Source organism: Rhinatrema bivittatum, chromosome 1 (genome assembly GCF_901001135.1).
Source record: "Rhinatrema bivittatum chromosome 1, aRhiBiv1.1, whole genome shotgun sequence".
In the NCBI taxonomy this organism is placed as follows: Eukaryota; Metazoa; Chordata; class Amphibia; order Gymnophiona; family Rhinatrematidae; genus Rhinatrema; species Rhinatrema bivittatum.
The window spans coordinates 653,086,335-653,107,690 of NC_042615.1; the positions used below are offsets into that span (position 1 = coordinate 653,086,335).

Here is a 21,356-nt window from a genome sequence, read left to right on the forward strand (position 1 = left end):
CTATAATAGGACCTAGGAAAAGCATTTCCTACAGGCACAGTGAAGGATCTTGTTCTCTAATGGATAGAAATGCATCAGAATCAAAGCTGAGCTCAAAGAAAATGGTTTGTAGGAATAAAAGGGCAGACCATCAGCCTCTGAACCATATGATAGACCCTATAGCTGCCAAATCTAGTGGAGCTCACCAGATAGCCTGGTGCTGCCCTTGTTACGAAATGCACCACTGTTTGAAATCTGGGTTTTCTGATCATTAATGCAGGTGAGAAAGACGTATGTTAGAGGAGGATACACACTAAACAACACCTTATTTCAACTTATTTTGAAGAAATGTGATTTTGATTTTTTTAAATGACCATTATTCTTTAAAGCAATTATGTGTTGGTTTCCAGGGAACTTTGATCATAATGTTATGGCTAATGAAGTAAGCACAAGAGGAGATATTCTGGTTTCATTACCGAACTGAATGTAAACCGAGAGAAAATAGTGGCAGACGTACTTCATGGTTGGTGTTTAAAATGAGCTGGACTCAAATTGGAGCTGCTGTAGATCAGAAATTCCCCTGACAGATTCTTTTCTTACTCAAGTAGGAAAGCAGCATTTTTTTGCTTGTAAATGCCTCCTGTCTGGTTTTTATAATGATATCTTGAATTATGATGTCCTTTTGATGCTCTAGTTAAGTAAATTATCCTTTTTTTCATTGCCTTGGTTTTTATCTCATGTTTCCCCTCTCCTGGGCTGTTAGCTGCTCATAGGTCTTCTATCATTCGCTCACCCTAGGACACTAATTACCCTGAACTCTGCTAATGGGCTATAGAGACAATTGGCTGGGCAAGTATTATGCATTGTAGAATGTTAAAGCTGTGGCCACTAGAGGGAGGAATAGGTGACGGAGAGAGGTATGGGGCAAATACAAAGTAAATTGTGAGTATTGGGATAAAGGGGAAAGATCTTTGATGGGACAAACAAACCAGAGCCAAACAGAGCAGAAGCTAGCAGGTTCACAAAGAAATCAGAAGCAAGAACGGAAGGCCCTTTAAGTTATGGGCATCATGTTTAACCCATCCCTAAACTTCTAAAATGTCATCGCTGTCTCACAGCAGATATTTTCCTGCTTAAATATTGCTGAGTAAAATTGGAACAGCTTTATCTTTTTTTCTTTCAAATGCTTGTTTTGTGTTGATTGTGCTGTTACCATTCCCCCTAAAGAATTGTGAATCAGTTTTCAAGCAGGTGGTGGGAGCACAAATCAGCGCTGGACTTCAGGTTATCGCTCCATGTGGCTTTGAGCAGGTCACTTCACTTGTGCTGAGTGACCAGAGCTATGACAGTGTTTTCTGTATGCTTTGGGTGCTGCCTTCTTCTCCAGGTGCCAAAAATATGCTGTTGTGCCCTGCCTGACAGAGGTGGTCGTGTGCACAGTGGCGAAGCCACGGGTGGGCCTAGGTGGACCCAAGCCCACCCAATGGGAACTGGAAGAAGCCTGTTCGAGCAATGCCAATGCGGGATACCATCCTCGTAATGGCGAAGAGGAGTGTCAGAACTGCAAGGCTATTGCAGGATCCCATCCCCACAACGGTGAAGAGGAGTGCCGGAACTGCAAGGCTATTGCAGGATCCCATCCCCACAATGGTGAAGAGGAGTGCCGGAACTGCAAGGTCGTCATGGGATCTCATTTCTACAATGGCGAAGAGGAGCGCCGGAACTGCAAGGTCGTCATGGGATCTCATCCCCACAATGGTGAAGAGGAGCACCGGAACTGCAAGGTCATCATGGGATCTCATCCCCACAATGGCGAAGAGGAGTGCCGGAACTGTAAGGTCGTCATGGGATCTCATCCCCACAATGGCGAAGAGGAGCGCCGGAACTGTAAGGTCATCATGAGATCTCATCCCCACAATGGCGAAGAGGAGCGCCAGAACTACAAGGCTGTCACAGGATCCCATCCCCACAACGGCGAAGAGGAGAGCAGGAGTTGCAAAGCTGCTGCGGGATCCCATCTCCGCGACGGCAGAAATAGGACTTTGACTGTGTGGCTGTGCCTAATGAAAAGGCCCTGCATGTGTGTGGGTGAAAATGGAAACCTGAATGTGTGTATGTGTAGGTGAGAATGGGAGCTTGAATGTGGGTATGTGTGGGTGAGAATGGAAACTTGAATATGTGTATGTGTGGGTGAGAATGGGAGCTTGAACGTGTGTATGTGTGGATGAGAATGGAAACTTGAATGTGTGTATGGGTGGGTGAGAATGGGAGCTTGAATGTGTAGGTGAGAATAGGAGCTTGAATGTGTGTATGGGTGGGTGAGAATGGAGGCTTGAATGTGTGTATATGGGTGAGAATGGGAGCTTGAACGTGTGTATGTGTGGGTGACAATGGAAACTTGAATGTGTGTATGGGTGGGTGAGAATGGGAGCTTGAATGTGTGTATGGGTGGGTGAGAATGGGAGCTTGAATGTGTATATATGGGTGAGAATGGGAGCCTGGGTGTGTTTATGTGTGGGTGAGAATGGGAGCTTCATTGTGTGTATGTAGATGAGAATGGGAGCCTCGGTGTGGATCTGTGTGTGCATAAGAATGGGAGCCTAGGGGGGAGGGGGAGAAAGTGAGAGCTTGTGTGTGTGTGTAGAGAATGTGAGCTTGCATATGGGGGGGAACATATGAGAGTGAGAGAAAGTGTACGTGTGTGTGTGTGTATGTGCGTGTGTGTGTGTGTGTGTGTGTGTGTGTGTGTGTGTGTGTGTGAGTATGTGGGAGGAAGGGAAGAAGACAGTAGTAGAAGAGACACTGAAAAGAAATTAGGAATTGAGCAACATGGGAAAAAGAGACCAGGACCAACTGATTAGAAAAATACAGAGATCAGACAACAAAGATAAAAATAATTATTTTGAAATTTTAGCAATTTGAATATGCTATCTTTGGCAATGTGCATTGCTTATATTTTTATATTTTGCTCTTTCTTCAGTATTCCACTGTTCTAGTTTCTCATGCTATTTTGGTTTTATCTGCATGTTTCTGTTTCTAATTTGTAGTCTCTTATTTCTATATTGGGTAAGGGTCAGTCTCTGTTTTGCCTGTGTGTGTGTGAATGAAGTGCAGTATTTCTGCTCACATATAGTTTCTCTGTAGTAGTCCAGTTTGTTCTGTTATTCCAGTAGGTGATGTATTAATGTTCTAGGGCCTGGTGGTAGTATTTGCAATGCTGCTTTTTCATAAGGTTACAATTTGAGTTTTGAGAGTCAGTGATGTGACTATATGGTATGGCAAGGTTCTAGATGTCTCTTTCTTTGCAGGAGTTTGTGTTACTTCACAAAATAGCAGTGGAGGGATATTTTTTGCTGGGGTGACACCAGAATTTGAATTTTTTTTTCATGTAGGTTGTAATGTGAATTATCCTAGCTCTGCTCTGCACCTGTTCTGATGATTAATGATATGTTATTGTAGTTATGATTATTTCTGGCTTTCTGCAAAGAGGATTCATGAAATAATGCATTCATTTTTGTTTATTACATGATTGGATCTGATTGTTTGTTTTCTTTGCTTTCTACATGATATACTTGTGTATTTATAAACTGAAATAAATATAAAATAAATTAATACAGATTAATAAGGAATTTTTAATGCTGGTAAATGCTTGAAATAATTGAGGTAAAATATATTTTAAAGTTTCACGCATGATTCATAATGGCTGTTGCAAACTACTTAGAAAGCCATTGTAGGGTGCAGTATACAGCATAATTCATCAATAAGAATACAACTAGTAGGTCTCAGACCTGCATGCCTACAGCCCACCCATGTTAATCTTGGGCGCACCCGAAAAATCAATTCTGGCTACGCCACTAGGTGTGCATGTTTCTGGAGTGCTGTAATTGTGTGTAAGAGTAGAGTGGGTGTTTTGATGCCCTTTTTAGGAAAACCATGCACCTGTGATTATGCTGAAACCCAATCATGCTGCTTTTGATCCAAGTCAATTACACATCAAACTAATGAGGTTAAAGAAACATAAGATAAAATTCAACATCTGCTTCATAGGTAAGTATATTAAATGTTGCTCTGTCTATAAATATGTTATTTTCTACTGAATTTCCTGACATGGAAATTTCCATACGATTAGCAAATGAGAGACATGAAACTGAATATTTTTGGCCTTGAAACAGTCCCAAGGAAGTAGCTTGACTCTAAAACATATTAAAGATATCTAAATGCTGCTTTTGCCGCTGAGCTTGTCCTATTTATACTTTGAAACAAAAAAAGTAGTGCCCCAGATCTTGGAGGAAGATCGCTAGGTACCTTTCTAGACATCAGATTACAGGCTGAAAATCAGTTTGCTTCCAGAAAGCTGATTTCCAGCATATTTCAATACAGTGCGAACTTCATAACATTTTGTCTTCCATCAAGTATTTCACATTGAATAACTGACATTGTATCCAATATATTGGGTTTTTTTTCACACATTCACATGGACTAACTCATCAGCCACACTGTTGTATCCGGTATACTGTTGAATAGGGATGTGAATCGTTTTAGGACGATTAAAATTATCGTCCGATAATTTTAATATCGTCTTAAACCGTTATGGAACACAATACAATAGAGATTCTAACGATTTATCGTTATAAATCGTTAGAATCGTGAGCCGGCACACTAAAACCCCCTAAAACCCACCCCCGACCCTTTAAAATTAAATCCCCCACCCTCCCGAACCCCCCCCAAATGACTTACATAACCTGCGGGTCCAGCGGCGGTCCGGAACGGCAGCGATCCGGAACGGGCTCCTGCTCCTGAATCTTGTTGTCTTCAGCCGGCGCCATTTTCCAAAATGGCGCCGAAAAATGGCGGCGGCCATAGACGAACACGATTGGACGGCAGGAGGTCCTTCCGGACCCCCGCTGGACTTTTGGCAAGTCTCGTGGGGGTCAGGAGGCACCCCACAAGCTGGCCAAAAGTTCCTGGAGGTCCAGCGGGGGTCAGGGAGCGATTTCCCGCCGCGAATCGTTTTCGTACGGAAAATGGCGCCGGCCATACGCGTATGGCCGGCGCCATTTCCATACGGAAAATGGCGCCGGCAGGAGATCGACTGCAGGAGGTTGTTCAGCGAGGCGCCGGAACCCTCGCTGAACGACCTCCTGCAGTCGATCTCCTGCCGGCGCCATTTTCCGTACGAAAACGATTCGCGGCGGGAAATCGCTCCCTGACCCCCGCTGGACCTCCAGGAACTTTTGGCCAGCTTGTGTGGGGCCTCCTGACCCCCACGAGACTTGCCAAAAGTCCAGCGGGGGTCCGGAAGGACCTCCTGCCGTCCAATCGTGTTCGTCTATGGCCGCCGCCATTTTTCGGCGCCATTTTGGAAAATGGCACCGGCTGAAGACAACAAGATTCAGGAGCAGGAGCCCGTTCCGGACCGCTGCCGTTCCGGACCGCCGCTGGACCCGCAGGTTATTTAAGTCATTTGGGGGGGTTCGGGAGGGTGGGGGATTTAATTTAAAGGGTCGGGGGTGGGTTTTAGGGGGTTTTAATGTGCCGGTTTTGCGATTTTTCGATTTTTCACGATTTTTCACGATATTTTACCCCCCCAAACGGCAACAATACGATTCCCTCCCCCTCCCAGCCGAAATCGATCGTTAAGACGATCGAGGACACGATTCACATCCCTACTGTTGAATGCAGATGAATCCAATGTACTAGTAATTTGCATTTACACCCAACTTATTTTGCATTGGCAACAACTTAGAGTCTGAGGCCAAAACTCATAATAACATAGGGCTAGATTTTAAAAGCCCTGCATGCGTAAATCCTGCCGGATTTACGCGCGCAGGGCACTAGTGCGCCGGCGCGCGCAAAGCCCCAGGACGGGCATAAGTCCTGGGGCTACGTAAAAGGGGCGGAAGGGGGTGTGTCCGGGTGCGTGGTGATGGTTTGGGGGGCGGGCCGGGAGGGCGGTCCCGAGTCCCCCGGCACTGCGGCCTGTGCCGGGGGATGCTGAAGCGGCGCGAGCAAGTTACGCCTGCTTCCAGCAGGCGTAACTTGCACAACAAAAGGTAGGGGGGGATTTAGGTAGGGCTGGGGGGTGGGGTAGATAGGGGAAGGGAGGAGAAGGTGGGGGGACGCGGAAGGAAAGTTCCCTCTGAGGCCGCGCCAAAATCAGAGCGTGTGTTTTTAAGATCTACCTCATAGAGTAACATAGCAAATGATGGCAGATAAAGACCCAAATGGTCCATCCAGTCTGCCCAGGGCACTAGCAGGGCACTAGCAGGGCACTAGCTCCGATTTCGGCGCGGCCTCGGCGGGAACGGAGGCAGGCTGCGCGGCTCGGCGCATGCAGGCTGCCGATTTTGCACAGCCTTGCACGCGCCGACCCCGGATTTTATAAGATATGCGCGGCTGGCGCGAACAAAAGTACGCGCGCGCGTGTGTTTTTAAGATCTACCTCATAGAGTAACATAGCAAATGATGGCAGATAAAGACCCAAATGGTCCATCCAGTCTGCCCAGCAAGTTGCCTGGATGGTAACTGCTGCTCTGTGCAGGTTACCCACCCCATACCTTCTGCAGGTTATCCTCTTTCAGAAATGTTACATCTAAAGTTAACAAAAGTTACCCGTTTTTTTTCATTTCCATCCCCTAGTCATTAGGGATCCTCTGAGTTTTTACATTTTGCATCACGCCAGAAGAGAGAATGTGCAAAAAAAATGATGCAAATAATTTTCTTGCACAGTTCTAAAATAGTAAAACTTTTGTCAAAAAAACAAACAAACATACATTTGGTGCTAAGTAAACATAACAGCCTTTAGTATCATTCTGTTGTGGCGCCTGGCTGCAGCAGCAGCCCCCAGCCAGGCCCCCCTACCTCTTCGGTCCGCCCGGCGCAGCAACTCTCCTCATGCAGGAGGCCGAGAACGCTCAGTTGTGCGGCTAGAGCAGCGTCCTCTTAGGCAGCATCGGGGCCTCCCCTGACGTGCACGTGGGAGGCCCCACCTCTTAAAGGGGCCGCAGCGGGAGAATCAGCCCGGCCCCGGAAGATGACGCCCATAGGAGGGGTATTTAAACCCCTTAGCTGCTTACCCTACTTTGCCTTCACAACAGGTCTTCTCTGTTGCTGCCTGGCTGTTCTTCTGACTTGCCTCGGTGTTCCTGCCTTACCTCCATGTTCCTGTCTTGCCTCCGAAGTTCCTGCCTTCGTTCCTGTACCCAGTCATCAGCTTGATCTCCAGGTTTGACCTTGGCTCGTCTTCTCACCTCTGCTCGTCTGCTGCCTGTCCTGACCTTTGGCCTGTGTCTTTGTTCAGCTTCTTCGCTGCCTGCCCTGGATTTTCTGCCTGGACTCCATTCCGCATCTTCGCTGCCTGCCCCGGATCTTCTGCCTGGACTCCATTCTGCTTCTTCATGGAGTTTTGGTTCCTGTCTCGTTGGGTGAACGCTTTGAGTACCCGCTCCTCGGGGGCTCTCATGCGTTCATAGGCTATCCGCTCCTCGGAGGGCCGTCCTGCCTGATCTCTTGGAACCATTCCCTGTGAGTACTTCTCTTCACCAGCGCCACCTCCTGGAGACGAGTTCCATTGGGGGCAGTCCCTCGGTGGTCTTCACCGCTCACTCCGGCTCAAGCGTTCACAACTATAACAGTTTGCGAAGGCCATGGACCCGGTGGACTTGTCTGGCCTCCAGGCTATTCCGGGTTTGGCTCAACAACTACTGCAGCAGCAGCAGTGCCTGGAAACCTTGTCCGCCACAATAGAGCGCCTGGCAACTCACCTGGATTCTGCCTCTGGACCCGGGGCTGCCGCTCCTCCCCCGGCGGTTCCAGTAGCTCTGACTTCCGTGATCTATATGCCTGCTCCACCTCGATTTGCCAGAGAATCCAAGCAGTGCCGAGGGTTCCTGAATCACTGCTTTATAAGGTTCTCCCTTCAAGAACAGCAGTTTCCTACAGACCGAGTTAAGACGTCCTTCATCCTCTACTTACTGGATGTTAAAGCCCTGGCTGAGCATCTCCACTTTGGGAGCGTGGATATTCCATTCTGGGAGACCTGCCTTGGTTCGTCTGGATGTTCCATCAAGTATTCGATCAGCCGGGTCGCCAGTCTACTGCCACCTCTGAACTGCTTTACCTCCACCAAGGCTCATGCACCCTGGCCGACTTCGCAGTTGAGTTTCGTACTTTGGCATCCGAACTGGGATGGATTGAAGACAGCTTTCATGGTATCTTCCTAGAAGGGTTGTCCCCCCGCATAAAGGATGAGTTAGCCACGCGGGAGCTTACGGATGACCTCGAGGCACTCATTGAACTAGCAGGTCGGATCGATTAACGATTACAACAACGTGCTAAGGAATTTAAGCCAGCCCCTCACTCATTTCCCCTAGCTCTGACCTTTTCTCACCCAGTGGTCACTCCAACAACTTCTGGGGCTTCGCCGGAATGCAGGGAGGACCCTGTGCAGCTAGGCCGTAGCCACCTGACAGCTGAAGAGAAACAGCGTCAAAGGAGACTTGGCTTATGTCTCTACTGCGGTAGCAAGGGACACCTATTGGCTCAATGTCCTGAACGTCCGGGAAACTCTCAGGCCTAGGTGTCACAGTGGGGGCTGACCTTAGGCTGTATCAATCCCACTCCTCAATGTACGGCTCCTGTTATGTTGCAATTCTCTGAAGGGTCTTTTACAACGCTAGCCCTTGTCGACTCCGGTTCCAGCGGGAACTTCATCCTATCCGAACTAATTCACCAATTACAACTACCCATGATATCCCATACACTACCGTTGCTGATCTCGTCCATCCAAGGAGACCCTCTCCCAGGACGGGTCTCCCTTTGCACTGCTCCTGTGACACTTTGAACCGGGGTTCTCCACAAGGAGGAGGTGTCCTTCTTTATTCTCGAGAAATCCATTCATCCCATGGTCCTAGGGCTTCCTTGGCTACAAAAGCATTCACCCACAATTGATTGGAAGACCCTGCAGATCACAATCTGGGGTACTGACTACTTTTCTACCTGCCTTCAACCAAGACCTCAACCACAGTTGGTGCTTGCTGGCACTACCCTTCAGTTACCTCCTCAGTACAGTAACTTTGCCGACGTGTTCTCCAAGGAGGAGGCAGAGACTCTTCCGGAGCATTGGTCCCTTGACTGCGCCATTGACCTACTACCCGGGACAGTTCCGCCCCGAGGACGGGTGTATCTGCTTTCCCTATCTGAGACGCAGGCGATGTCCAAGTATATAAAAGAAAACCTCAACCATGGTTTTATTCACCCATCTTCTTCTCCAGCAGGGGCAGGCTTCTTCTTTGTAGCCAAGAAGGACGGTTCTCTAAGACCTAGTATAGACTACAGGAGACTCAATGCGATCACTTGAAGGGATCGTTATCCACTTCCGTTGATTCCCGAACTACTGGACCGCCTCCATGGAGCCAAGGTATTCTCTAAATTGGACCTTCGTGGGGCCTAAAATTTGGTCCGAATTAAACCCAGAGATGAGTGGAAGACAGCGTTTAATACACGTGATGGCCATTACGAATATCTCGTAATGCCATTCGGACTGTGCAATGCACCTGTGGTGTTCCAAAATTTAATGAACGAGATATTCCGGGATATGCTACATAAAGGGGTAATTGTCTACCTTGATGACGACCTGATTTAATCCAAGGACTTGAGTAACACTCGCATGGACATTCGTCGGGTTTTCCAACGTCTAAGAGAACACCGTCTATTTGCTAAATTAGAGAAATGCCTCTTTGAACAGGAATCCCTGCCTTTCCTAGGCTTCATCATATCTACCACCGGCTTCCGTATGGACTCAGACAAGTTAACCAGCATCCGGGAGTGGCCGCAACCTGTGGGACTTTGTTCATTGCAACGGTTTCTTGGCTTCGCCAATTTCTACAGGAATTTCATTCCCCATTACTCACGTATAGTAGCACCCCTAATGACATTAACTAAGAAGGGAGCTAATACTAAGCAGTGGCCAGATGAAGCCAGCCACGCCTTCGACGAATTGAAGAGGGAATTTTTTGTAAGAGCCGTGTCTTCACCCACCGCGATCCAGCTCGTCCATTTATCGTGGAAGTGGACGCCTCTGACTTCATGGTAGGGATGGTACTCAGCCAACACTCCCCCTCCCCCCCTCCCCCCTCCCCCCAGCAACCCCCTCCCCTCCCATCCTTTCCTTGCTTAGCCCCCTACCCCTCCCTCGCCTTGTATATTGAATGTATATAATAGAATGCACATAGAATGTACTTAACTCCTGCCTCTTTGTAAATAATCCCCCTATTCCCCACCACTTATCCCAGCTTACTCATATAGTTCCAAGTTACTGCCCTACCCTTTCCCATCCCTTCCCTCCCCCCCAGTTATAATATCAGTTACAATGTAAAGCCCTGTTGGCTGAATTTGCTGTTATCTGGAAACCGATGTGATGTCTCGTGCGAATGTCGGTATAGAAAAATGTTAAATAAATAAATAAATAAATAAACACTCTCTCTTCAAGGGACACTTCTCCCCTGCTCTTTCTTCTCCCACAAGTTTTCCCCCGTGGAGAAGAATTATGGAATAGGAGACAAAGAACTGTTAGCCATCAAGATGGCTTTTGAAGAATGGAGACAATGGTTAGAGGGGGCACAACACCCCATTACAGTTTACACCGACCATAAGAACCTTGAGTTCCTCAGTAAATCTCAATCGCTAAACCCGCGCTAGGCCTGGAGATCACTTTTCTTCAGCCGTTTCGACTTCATGCTAAGTTACCGTCCCGCAGCTAAGAACGCACGAGTAGATGTATTTTCCAGGCTGCATGAGACTGAAGATGCACCGGAGGTAACCCACTACATCTTGGATCCTGCCAAAGTCCAACTAGTGGCTACTGACACTATACCACAAGGGAAGACAGTAGTTCCCTTTCACTAGCAACCAAAAGTACTTGCTTGGGCACATGACTTTATTGTCCAGATATTATTGGTGGCCTCAGATGGCCCAGGACGTGAAGTCCCATGTTGACTCTTGCCCGACTTGTGCGCAGCAAAAGCCCCTGCCTGGTCGGCCTTGGGGACTACTCCAGCCTCTTCCTGCCCCTCAGGAACCATGGACACATATTTCCACGGATTTTGTGGTAGACCTTCCTACCTCCTCTGGCAATCATGTGATATGGGCCGTGGTTGAAAGATTCTCTAAAATGGCACATTTTATTCCTCTACCCAATCTACTCTCTGCTCCTGAATTGGCACGACTATTTACGCTGCACATATTTCGTCTGCATGGCCTTCCCCGGCACATTGCTTCCGATCGGGGCCCCCAATTTATGGCCAAATACTGGTGTGCCTTATACAAGAAATTTGGGGTGCACTTGGACTTCACCACGGCCTTTCACCCACAAGGGAATGGACAAGCTGAATGGCTTAATCGGGGGTTGAAGACTTTTCTCCAATCCTTCGTGGGAAGCCAACAAGATGATTTGTCTTCACTGTTACCTTGGGCAGAGTTTTCCCACAACTCACATGTCCACTCTGCTACTGGATTGTTCTCGTTCCTAGTGGTCTATGGGAGGCATCCTAGGCCTCCATTACCGTTGCCACTGTCTGTACTCTCCCCTGCAGTGCAACTCACTGCAGGCCAGATGCATGACCTATGGGAGACCACCAATGCTAACTTGCACAAGGCTGCTGACTCTGCCAGGCTCCCCTCTTTAACTTGGGGGAACCATGTCTGGCTCAGCACATCCATGCAACTAGCACCATACCGGATGGATGGACAGACAGACAAGCCAGACAGACAAGCCATGTTACCCAGGTAGAGAGTCCATCAAGCTAGGTTGAGAGAACATAGCACAAATCTCATCTTTGGGTGAGTTTCCTCACTCCGAAGGTCCTCAAATCTTCACAAGAGAGCACTGTGCTGTTCATACGTCTCACTTTGAATGTCAAAGTGGCCCCTAACCCCTACACTAATACCTAAACCTCACCTTGAGTTACTAGGTGGGCTTCAACATTAGCACCGCACGCGATGTTTTCCCAGTGTGCGATGATTCTTTCAGTGTTTCATCGCAGTGCACGATATTTGCCGGTTTTTGCACTTCAATCATCGCGGCCCACGATAGTCTCGGACAGCCTGTTCCAGGCTCCCGGGGGGGGGGAGAGAGAGAGAGAGAGAGAGAGAGAGAGAGCCTTACAATAGTGCCTTACAATAGTGCCTATGCCCTAGACAGGTATTTGAATCCCTGTGGGAGGGCCACCTACTAACTCGGGGTGGGGATTAGGCATGAGCGTTGGGGGTTGGGGGCCACTTTCGCATTCCACATGAGACGTACGGACAGAACAGTGGTCTCTAGTGCAGATTTGCTGGCCGTCGGAGTGAGGAAACTCACTCCAAGAAGAGATTTGGCCAACATTCTCTCCACCTAGCTGCTTGTTGCCCAGGTAGAGTGTCCATCAAGCTAGGTGGAGAGAACGTTGGCCAAACCACTTCTTGGAGTGAGCGTCCTCACTCCGACGGCCAACAAATCTGCACTAGAGACCACTGTTCTGTCCGTACGTCTCATGTGGAATGCGAAAGTGGCCCCCAACCCCCAACGCTCATGCCTAATCCCCACCCCGAGTTAGTAGGTGGCCCTCCCACAGGGATTCAAATACCTGTCTAGGGCATAGGCACTATTGTAAGTCTCTCTCTCTCTCTCTCTCTCTCTCTCTCTCTCTCTCTCTCTCTCTCTCTCTCTCTCTCTCTCTCTCTCTCTCTCTCTCTCTCTCTCTCTCTCTCTCTCTCTCTCTCTCTCTCTGGAACTATCGTGGACAGCAAAATCCTTTTCTGGTCCATAACGCAAATTTGAGGGTTGTAGTTATTAGCCGCGATAACACTGCGGCTGTTTCGCCGCACACGATAAGACTAATTCGCACGCGGTAAAGTGCTTGAAAATGAGGCCCTAAGTCTGGTTTGGCCAAAAGGCATCCTAAAGTTAGCTGGCTAACAGGGTCATTTTTGAAAACACGATGAATTGTTATCGCGTGCTTTAGGGCCTTATTGCATGCACGCATCACAACAATAACATTTAAATGAGGGAAAGGGGAGGGGTTTCAGCAGGATTTAAAACATTTTGGGCCTGGTGGCGCTGTGGGCAATAATGTGTTACACATTATTGCCGGCAGTAGCTCCGGAAATAACTATACCTTTTGCAGGGGTGATAATGTGCCCCGCGGCTGCAACCACAGCAGGCGAAAATGCACTGCCATGATGTGGCCAAGTGCGTACTGTCACCCCTCCCGCCCCTTTTCTGGCCACAGCTCTGAACTACTCCTCATCTCCTCTAGACATGCCTCCACACCCTCCCCCTCCACCCTCCAACCCTCTAACTTTCTCTCTGATACAAGAAATCTAGGTGTCATACTTGACAACCAACTCACCTTCAAACCATTTATCAAATCCATCCTTAGCAGCTGCTACTTTAAATTACAAAACCCTCAAAAAACTCAAACCCCTCCTCTATTTCTCGGACTTCCGTACAGTACTCCAATCTATAATCTTCTCAAAAATTGATTACTGTAATGCACTCCTATTGGGACTCCCTGCTACCTACATCAAACCTCTACAACTCCTTCAAAACGCTAAGGCACGCATCCTCACCAATGCCAAAAAGAAAGACCATATCACTCCCACCCTCTTTAACCTTCACTGGCTTCCTATCCACTCACGAATTCTATACAGAACCCTCACCCTCATCCACAAAAGTATAATTAATGAACACTACAACTGGCTAAACCCACCCTTCACCCTTCGTACCTCTACAAGACCCACACGCTCCTCCCTCCGTGGAACCCTTATCCCTCCCTCCACAAAATCCTCCAGACTCATCTCCACCACGAACAGGGCCCTCTCCCTCGCAGGCCCTTCCCTCTGGAATTCCATGCCTCTTGACCTACGCATTGAAACCTCCACACCCACCTTCAAAAAGAAACTCAAAACCTGGCTCTTCCTCCAAGCTTACCCCCAATCGTCTTCTTTACCTACTAACACCTTAACCCTACCACCTTCCCGTACTAACACCCCCTCCACTGGACCTACTCCCACACCCTCTAAGGACTTACAAACCCCACACCTAACCTCTAGCACAAAATATGACACATAGCTCTACCGTTCCCATCTTCTCACCTCAATTTCTTATTTACTACATGCTTATACAGTTTTGTATATAACCTATGTATATGTCAATAATATAACCTATGTCAATTTGCCAATGTATATAGATGTCAATAATATAACCTATGTATACGTCAATAATCTCTCGACCCCTGTACATATTACTCCTCTTGTACCTGTACATATTACTCCTTTTGTACCTGTTTTCACCCCCCCCCCCCCCCCCCCCGCCCCCTCCCCTGTCTCGACTACCCCTACCCCTCTTTCCACAAGTTTGCTAGTTTTTGCTCTGTTTTCTGAGCTAAGTTAAACACTGTTCCTTGTAAAGGCTTTGCCTATATATCCATTGTTGTAAGTTATCTGTAAACCGGCACGATGTGCAAACGGTTGCCGGTATATAAAATTAAATAAATAAAAATAAAATAAAATAAATAAATAATTCCGCTAGCTGGACTATTGAGTATACTTACAAAGTTAACCAGATAAGTGGCTGAATATGTACCTCTATGTGTCTGTTTGCCCCTTGAAAAATTGATGTAACCTTTGCACATATTTGATTGAAACTTTATATAGACTGTTATAAAATTACCCCATATGTATAGACATTTTCTCCACATAACACGAATATTTTGAATTAACTACATCACAAAGTGGAAAAGTAAAGACATACATTTTTTTAAAGTTGATTAGCATAACATAATAGGTAACAATAAAATAAGAAAAAATTCCCAACTCTCCTGTTGTTGTTCCAGAAGACCTCAGTATGCACCCACATGAAAAATGTACCTGCATTTGTTTCTTTGTCAACAACTGCTTCTCTCTGGTGTACTCTCAAGCTTTTCCTAGAAAGTACCATAAAATATTTTTAATACGAATAATTATAATTATATTTATCTTTTTTGTCCAACATGCTACTCAGAGCTTAGGGATGCCTTTAACAAGCCAAAAAGGGAGGATATAGTCTTTTCTGAGCTTAATTAGGTTATTTTTGTAGGTAGAAATATCTGCAAGGCAGACTATAGGGCTGGACTAGAGCCATGATGCCAGAATTAGGGTTGGATGTATTAAGTATTTTTCCCACAGACACAAAATGGAAGAAAGGTTTTTATACCTCTAGCCTCTTAGTGTCTCTATTCTTGTTAAATGTACAGTAGGATCTCAAATGTCCACAGAGAAGACAGGATTTCAGTGCAATGCCTCATTCCAAAGATCGTGCCATCAGCAACACATTGCCCTTCACGCCATGCTGGGGCATTGCTTACACAATAAATTGGTCATTATTGCTTACGCAGTCATTTAAGTGGGGAGAAAAATGTCGGCAGGCTTCCCAATACCAATGACTGTGGTGCCCGGTGCACAGTGGAATTTGCCTTTCCCAATGCTATCTAGATAAACTCTGCCCAAATCAGCCAGCGGTTTGCGGCACTTGTAGACATGCCAGGGGTTTCAGTGACAGCCTCCTTATGTACTACTGGAGTAAACAGCACTTCTGCAGGCTGCCAGGGCAACCGCCAGCATATCCAGCTTGCCATCATCTGAAACCATCCAGCTTCTCACAATATGAGGTGATTCGAGACTTTTTTTTTTTTTTTGGATTGCACATAGTCATGGATTGTTAGAACTGTATTTGTGGGAAAAGCAAGAGACTAATTTCTCTCAACAATAAAACCCTTACTATATATGCTGGTGCTATGCATTGACCAAAAACACTTGGATTAACCATTATGTAAATACAGTTCAGTTAATATGATTCGTGCTTTATTTGGATTTAAACCTGGAGTGTCCTTATTTTTTCTATCAAACCAAAGGAAACAGGTGACAATTTCTCACTTAGGGCCCTCTGATCCCAAAGCTGAGCTCCTCAGTGCCGAGTCCTGCTTTTCTTGATTTCTAGGAGTCATCTGTAACATGGCAAACATTCAGTTAACTCGTTAGGCCAGCTTTTTCCAGATTCAGAGGAAGAACAGAAGGAAGGATTGATAAGGGTCCACAGAGGGGAGGAAGAGAGATAGAATGGGAGTCCACAGAGCGGAGGGGGAAGCAAAGAGTGAAAGGGGAAGGAAGGGGTGCATGGGGGTCCAATGAGTGAGGAAAGAAAGAAAGGAACTGGGATCTGCACGGGGGAGGATTGAATGAGGGCCCTGTGTGGAAGAAGCGAATGGAATCTATGGGGTTCATAAAGTGAATTGGAGTCTTGGCAAGGGAGTGAGAGAAGGTCAGGGGGGTTAGGGAAGGAATGAAGGAAAGCAGATAGAGGCAGGAAAGAGGAGACAAAGAGATTGTAGAAAGAAGAGAAAATAGAAGACAGCAGGTTGTTTTGGGAAAGAGAGATGACAGTTAATAAATGGTTAAATAAGGAAAAAGGAGTTTAAAGAGAAAAAGGAATGAATGAAAAATGGATAAATAAAGGGGAGTCTGAACAGCTCAAGAGAAAAAAACAAGTCAGATACAGAAAAGTTGTAAAAAAAATAAAAAGCTTTATCCATCTCTGGTATTTCAAATTGCTGTACAATTTGAAAATGCTGCTACATAAAACTGGATGACAGAAGCAGCTGCTTTCAGAGTGTGTGACCTGTAGGGCTGACAGGGGCACTATGCATGGGGCGTGTCCTTCCTTCCTCTGCTATGGGCCTGTTTTAGTGCTTCTGGCTGCCTTTTGCATTCTAAGTCCTTTAACTCCTTTCCCAGCGCAATCCCCTCCCTCCTGCCAGCAGGAGGAGAGCAGCCCTTCTTACCTGCATCTGTCTCCTCCTCTGCTGGTTTCTCTCTGTAGTGTAAGCCATGCAAGGCCCAGTGTCTCACGGCCTCCATCGGCTCTGCATGGTCCAAAGTTCAGTTTGAAATCCTCAGAGGAGGAGGCGGATGCAGGTAAGGAGCGCTGGCAGGGATCACATCTGGGAAAAGATGGGGGGAAAACACTACAGTACCTGACTCTGCTCCTAGCACAAGTGGAGAGGTGGCTCAGGCAGGGATAGGGAGGGGGGGGGGGGAACAGGTAGAGACCAGCCAAAGGAGGACAAAAAGAGAGAGAAAGTTAGTGGTGCAAGCCAGCTCCTGATTACTGAGGGAGAAATATTCTCCTCCAGCCAAACACACACCTTTAATTAAAGGAAGCAATGACTAACAAAAGTCTCTCTTTCCATGCGGTCCTTCCATGTACTGTGTAAGCAGCTGGGATCAAAATACAGGCTGGGGCTGAGGGGGGTTCAGCTGTCTTCTGTAGTGTAACCAGAGGAGAAAATAGGAATGTAGCTGCGACATGGTAAATATTCAGAAAATACCCCCTTTTCTGGCTTGAAACAGGAAGGAGCTGATTCGCTTCCAGTTGACTGAAGGTGGTCAGTTGCAATCCAAAAGGACCAGAAAAGTGATTTGGATGGTGGGCGGTCCACTGTGGAATTAAAATTACACCTGAAATATCATGGAAATGGCCAGTACAGAACAGCTGTGTGGTAGGAAAGGGGAAATCTTCCCTGCTCTTTGGTCAGTGAGGGCCTGGCTCCCATTCCCTGGAAGCTGAAGCAGCTGCTCCTTCTCCACGTTCTCTCCCTTCTGCTTTAATGTTCGTTTCACTTCTTACCTCCCTGCAGTTTTAATGCAACTGAAACATAGCCTCCTCCTCCCGCAGCACATATTACACATCACTTTGCTCAATTTATTCCCCGTATTTCTTCCTTAATAAAGTTACACAGTTATATTGGTACAAAAGGGCAAAAAGCAGCCACCAGCCAAGGGTATTACGCCCGGCACAAGCAGGACCGAGAATAAGCTGATGGAAATCTGAATGTTTTTAAAACTATATATGAATATATAAGGAGTTCTTCACTCCCCTGAACAGCAAGGAAAGGAAAACATCTGTCGGGAACACTTGCTGGTCCATTCTTTTCATTGAGGAGCAGGCAGAAATCAATTGGGTTTCATTTGAATTTGTCATTACATTTTTACATTACTTTTTTAAAAATAGAACAGAATATGATCTAAAACAACTGAAGCATGTCAGTCTTTAGGCCAGTCAGCAACTGAAATTGGTGGCCTCTCCACTCCCACCCCTCCCCTGTAGAAAATACCGATTCCAGTGCCTCTAGTAAAGCGTTCCCTTCAGCACAGTCTTCCCTTCCCCCTCCCCTTGCCCGCATCCTCCACTCTCTTTCCCCAACCAGCAACGTTTCCCTTCCTCCTTCTTCCCCCTGTCCAAATTCCCCTCTTTCACTCCCCCAACCCAGCATGCTCCTCCTCACTTCTCACCCTCCCTATATTCAGCACAGCATCTCCCTTTCTCTTTCTCCCCCATCCAACATCTCCTTCTCCTCCCTCATCCATAATTCCCCCTTCTCTCCCCTTTTATCTCTCCCCCACCTCTGTCCAGCATCCTGCTTTCTCCTTCTCCCCACCTGGCATCTTCACTTTCTCCCTCCCCTGCCTATCAGAATTTCTCCAGTCTCCTACTCTCCCTCTGCCCAGCGTCCTCCCCTCATCCCCACCTCATCTGACCTTTCTAGCCTCAGTATTCCCTTCTCTCTTTTTTCCGCCTCCCCATCTTCTGCTCACTATTGCCCTCGGTCGCTCCCCACCACTTAACATCCCCTCTCCCTTTCCCCCATTCCTTCTCCACATTCTCCTCTCTCTCTGTCACTCTCCCCCTCCCTTTTCCTCCTAACAAGCTGAACTTTATTAATTCAAAGCCTCCTTCCCTCCTCCAATCTACAATGGTTCCAACATAGGGCTCTATTAGGGGCAAGGATGACTCCTCTGGCACAGCAGTAAGCACTCTCTCTCTCTCTCTCAAAGCACTGGAATCTCAGTGGACCAAACCAACACAGCTCCCACATACTATTCCCATATTCTGCAGAAGGCTTCTTTGTGCTTGTGTAATTGCACCCAAGGAATAGGAGTTTCGGGCCTGCATCCATATGATGATAGTTAACAACTTAAGGAAGGTCACACACATGATGCTGTGTACAGCCAATCAGGAAGGTCCCCTGGTGCATGATGCTGTGTACAGCCAATCAGGAAGGTCCCCTGGTGCATGATGCTGTGTACAGCCATACAGCTTAGCTCATTTGGCTTTCTGGGGGATTTATATTTTGTAGATAAATATCGTTATTTTACAGACAACAATAATATTTTCCTTCTCTTTTTATAACTAATTTCTTTTTAGGCATCGATTTGCAAGTTGCGTTTTCATTTGGACATCTCAGCCTCACAAAGGGGCCGATGTAATAAGGTGCACTGAAGCTGCCGCGGGTTTGTGTGCTCCTATATGCACGTTTGTAGGCGCATTTTCCCACGCAGAGCCCTATACGGGTATGAAATAAAGGTTTTGTGCGCGGGGAAAAGTGCGTACAAACGAGCCTTCAGACCCGCAGTGTGTGAGTGCATGCTAATGGCACGCAAAGGAGGCGATTATATAATCATGGGCAATGCAGGGAACTGTGCTAGCAGGGAGATCGGGTTAGTGAGGGTTTTGTAATGTAGATTTTTAGCACATGGATCAGGTCAGGAGTTAATTGAAAGCACTGGTATGGAGACCGTACTTTTGATGCTTTTGCAGGTCAGCCAAGCTGAGGATGGAACTGGTAGAGAGTAGGCAGCTTCTCAATGAGGCAGAATCGCCGATCTGCCAGTGGTCGGAGTCTGTTCATGAAGGGGTTAGATATTGCTCTACCCATCTTCACATCAACTTCTGGACCACTAATTTATTCATTTCTTTGAAAAAGTAAGGCTTTCGCCCCAAGAATAAATCGCAGGCATTCACACACCAATGTGTGTCCGCGCGGGTTTCTGGGTGGATATCGGCGCGTTTTACTACATCAGCACACGTTTCTGCACGCACTATGGCATGTATGTTTGGTGCGTGTGGATTTTATGCGCGTATCTAATTAGTACACGCAGCCGTTATTACATCTCACGCTTCCATTTAGCGCAGATTTCAGTGCAGGTCTTATTACGTCGGCCTGAAAATGTAGCTTCAGTTTGTAGAGATTCTTCCCCTCCCCCTGCTTGTAATTTGTACATAGTTGCATTTCTTTTGGTGGAAAGAGAAATATCTCTATTGAATGGCTAGAAATGCTTTGCAGCTCACAGGAGCAGGTATGTGTCTTTTCAGCAGGGTCTCTGGTTGAATCCCTAATGCTGGGAACCTGAAATGCAAGCACCATGGAGGCAACACTGCTGCCCTTTTGTGGCTCCCCAGGGGCCACTCCTCACTGCTGGCTCCTTTCCCCTTTCCCTGTAAATCTACTCTGATCCTCCTTCCTGTGGGCTGCTCCTTTTCCTCCAGTGATGACCAGCTGTTCAAGGTTTGGACTTTTCCATATTGCTCAATGCTTTTACTGTTAAGCTTTCAAAAAGTGTGGTAAATCCTAAGAAACACATGCCTTCTAAGGGAATCACTCTGGATTGCCATAACACAGTTGGAATCAGTGGACACTGCTGGGATGAGTGTCTCCAGGAAGGCTACATTTGACTTGCAAGAAGATACTATTTTAGATTCAGTGAAAAGACTGGCCAAGATGGAAAATAAGTAATCTGAACTTCAAACATTCTGTGAGTTATTGAGAAAAGATAATATTGCCTTAAGATATAAATATGAGAATGTGGAAGATAACTTAAAATCTCAGGCTGATTATTTTTTCTAATTTGGAGTTAGTTAATGGCTTTGGTATTTTTTGGCATTACAGATATGTTGAATGCCCAATTTTTAAAAATGGATCCAGGGGCAATCCAGGAAACTACAGGCCAGCAAAATGGTAGAAACTGTCATAAAGAACAAAATAGCTGAACATATAGATAGACATAGTTTAATAGGACAAAGCCAACATGGATTTAGCCAAGGAAAGTTTTGCCTCACCAATCTGTTGTATTTTTTGAGGTCATAAATAAATATGTGAATAAAGGTAAGCCAGATGATACAGTGTATCTGGATTTCCAGAAAGCATTTGACAAAGTCCCTCATGAGAGACTTTTTATGAAATTTAAAAGTCATGGGATAGGGATCAGTATCTTATTGTGGATTGAGAACTGGTTAAAAGATAGAAAACAGAGAGTAGGGCTGAATGGTAAATTTTCCCATTGGAGAAAGGTTAATAGTGTATGCCCCAGGTATCTGTCCCAAGACCACTGCTTTTTAATGTATTTATAAATTACCTGGAAATGGGAACAACAAGTGAGGTGATCAAATTTGCAGATGACACCAAATTACTCAAAGTTGTTAAATCACGTGAGCATTGTGAGAGATTGCAAGAAGACCTTGCAAA

General features: G+C 46.6%; 1 protein-coding gene across 4 annotated transcripts in view; it reads left to right on the forward strand.

Moving 5' to 3' along the window:
- Nucleotides 1-21,356, forward strand: part of MCTP1 (multiple C2 and transmembrane domain containing 1) — a 1,134,628-nt gene that overhangs the window by 759,828 nt on the left and 353,444 nt on the right. The window lies entirely within an intron of this gene.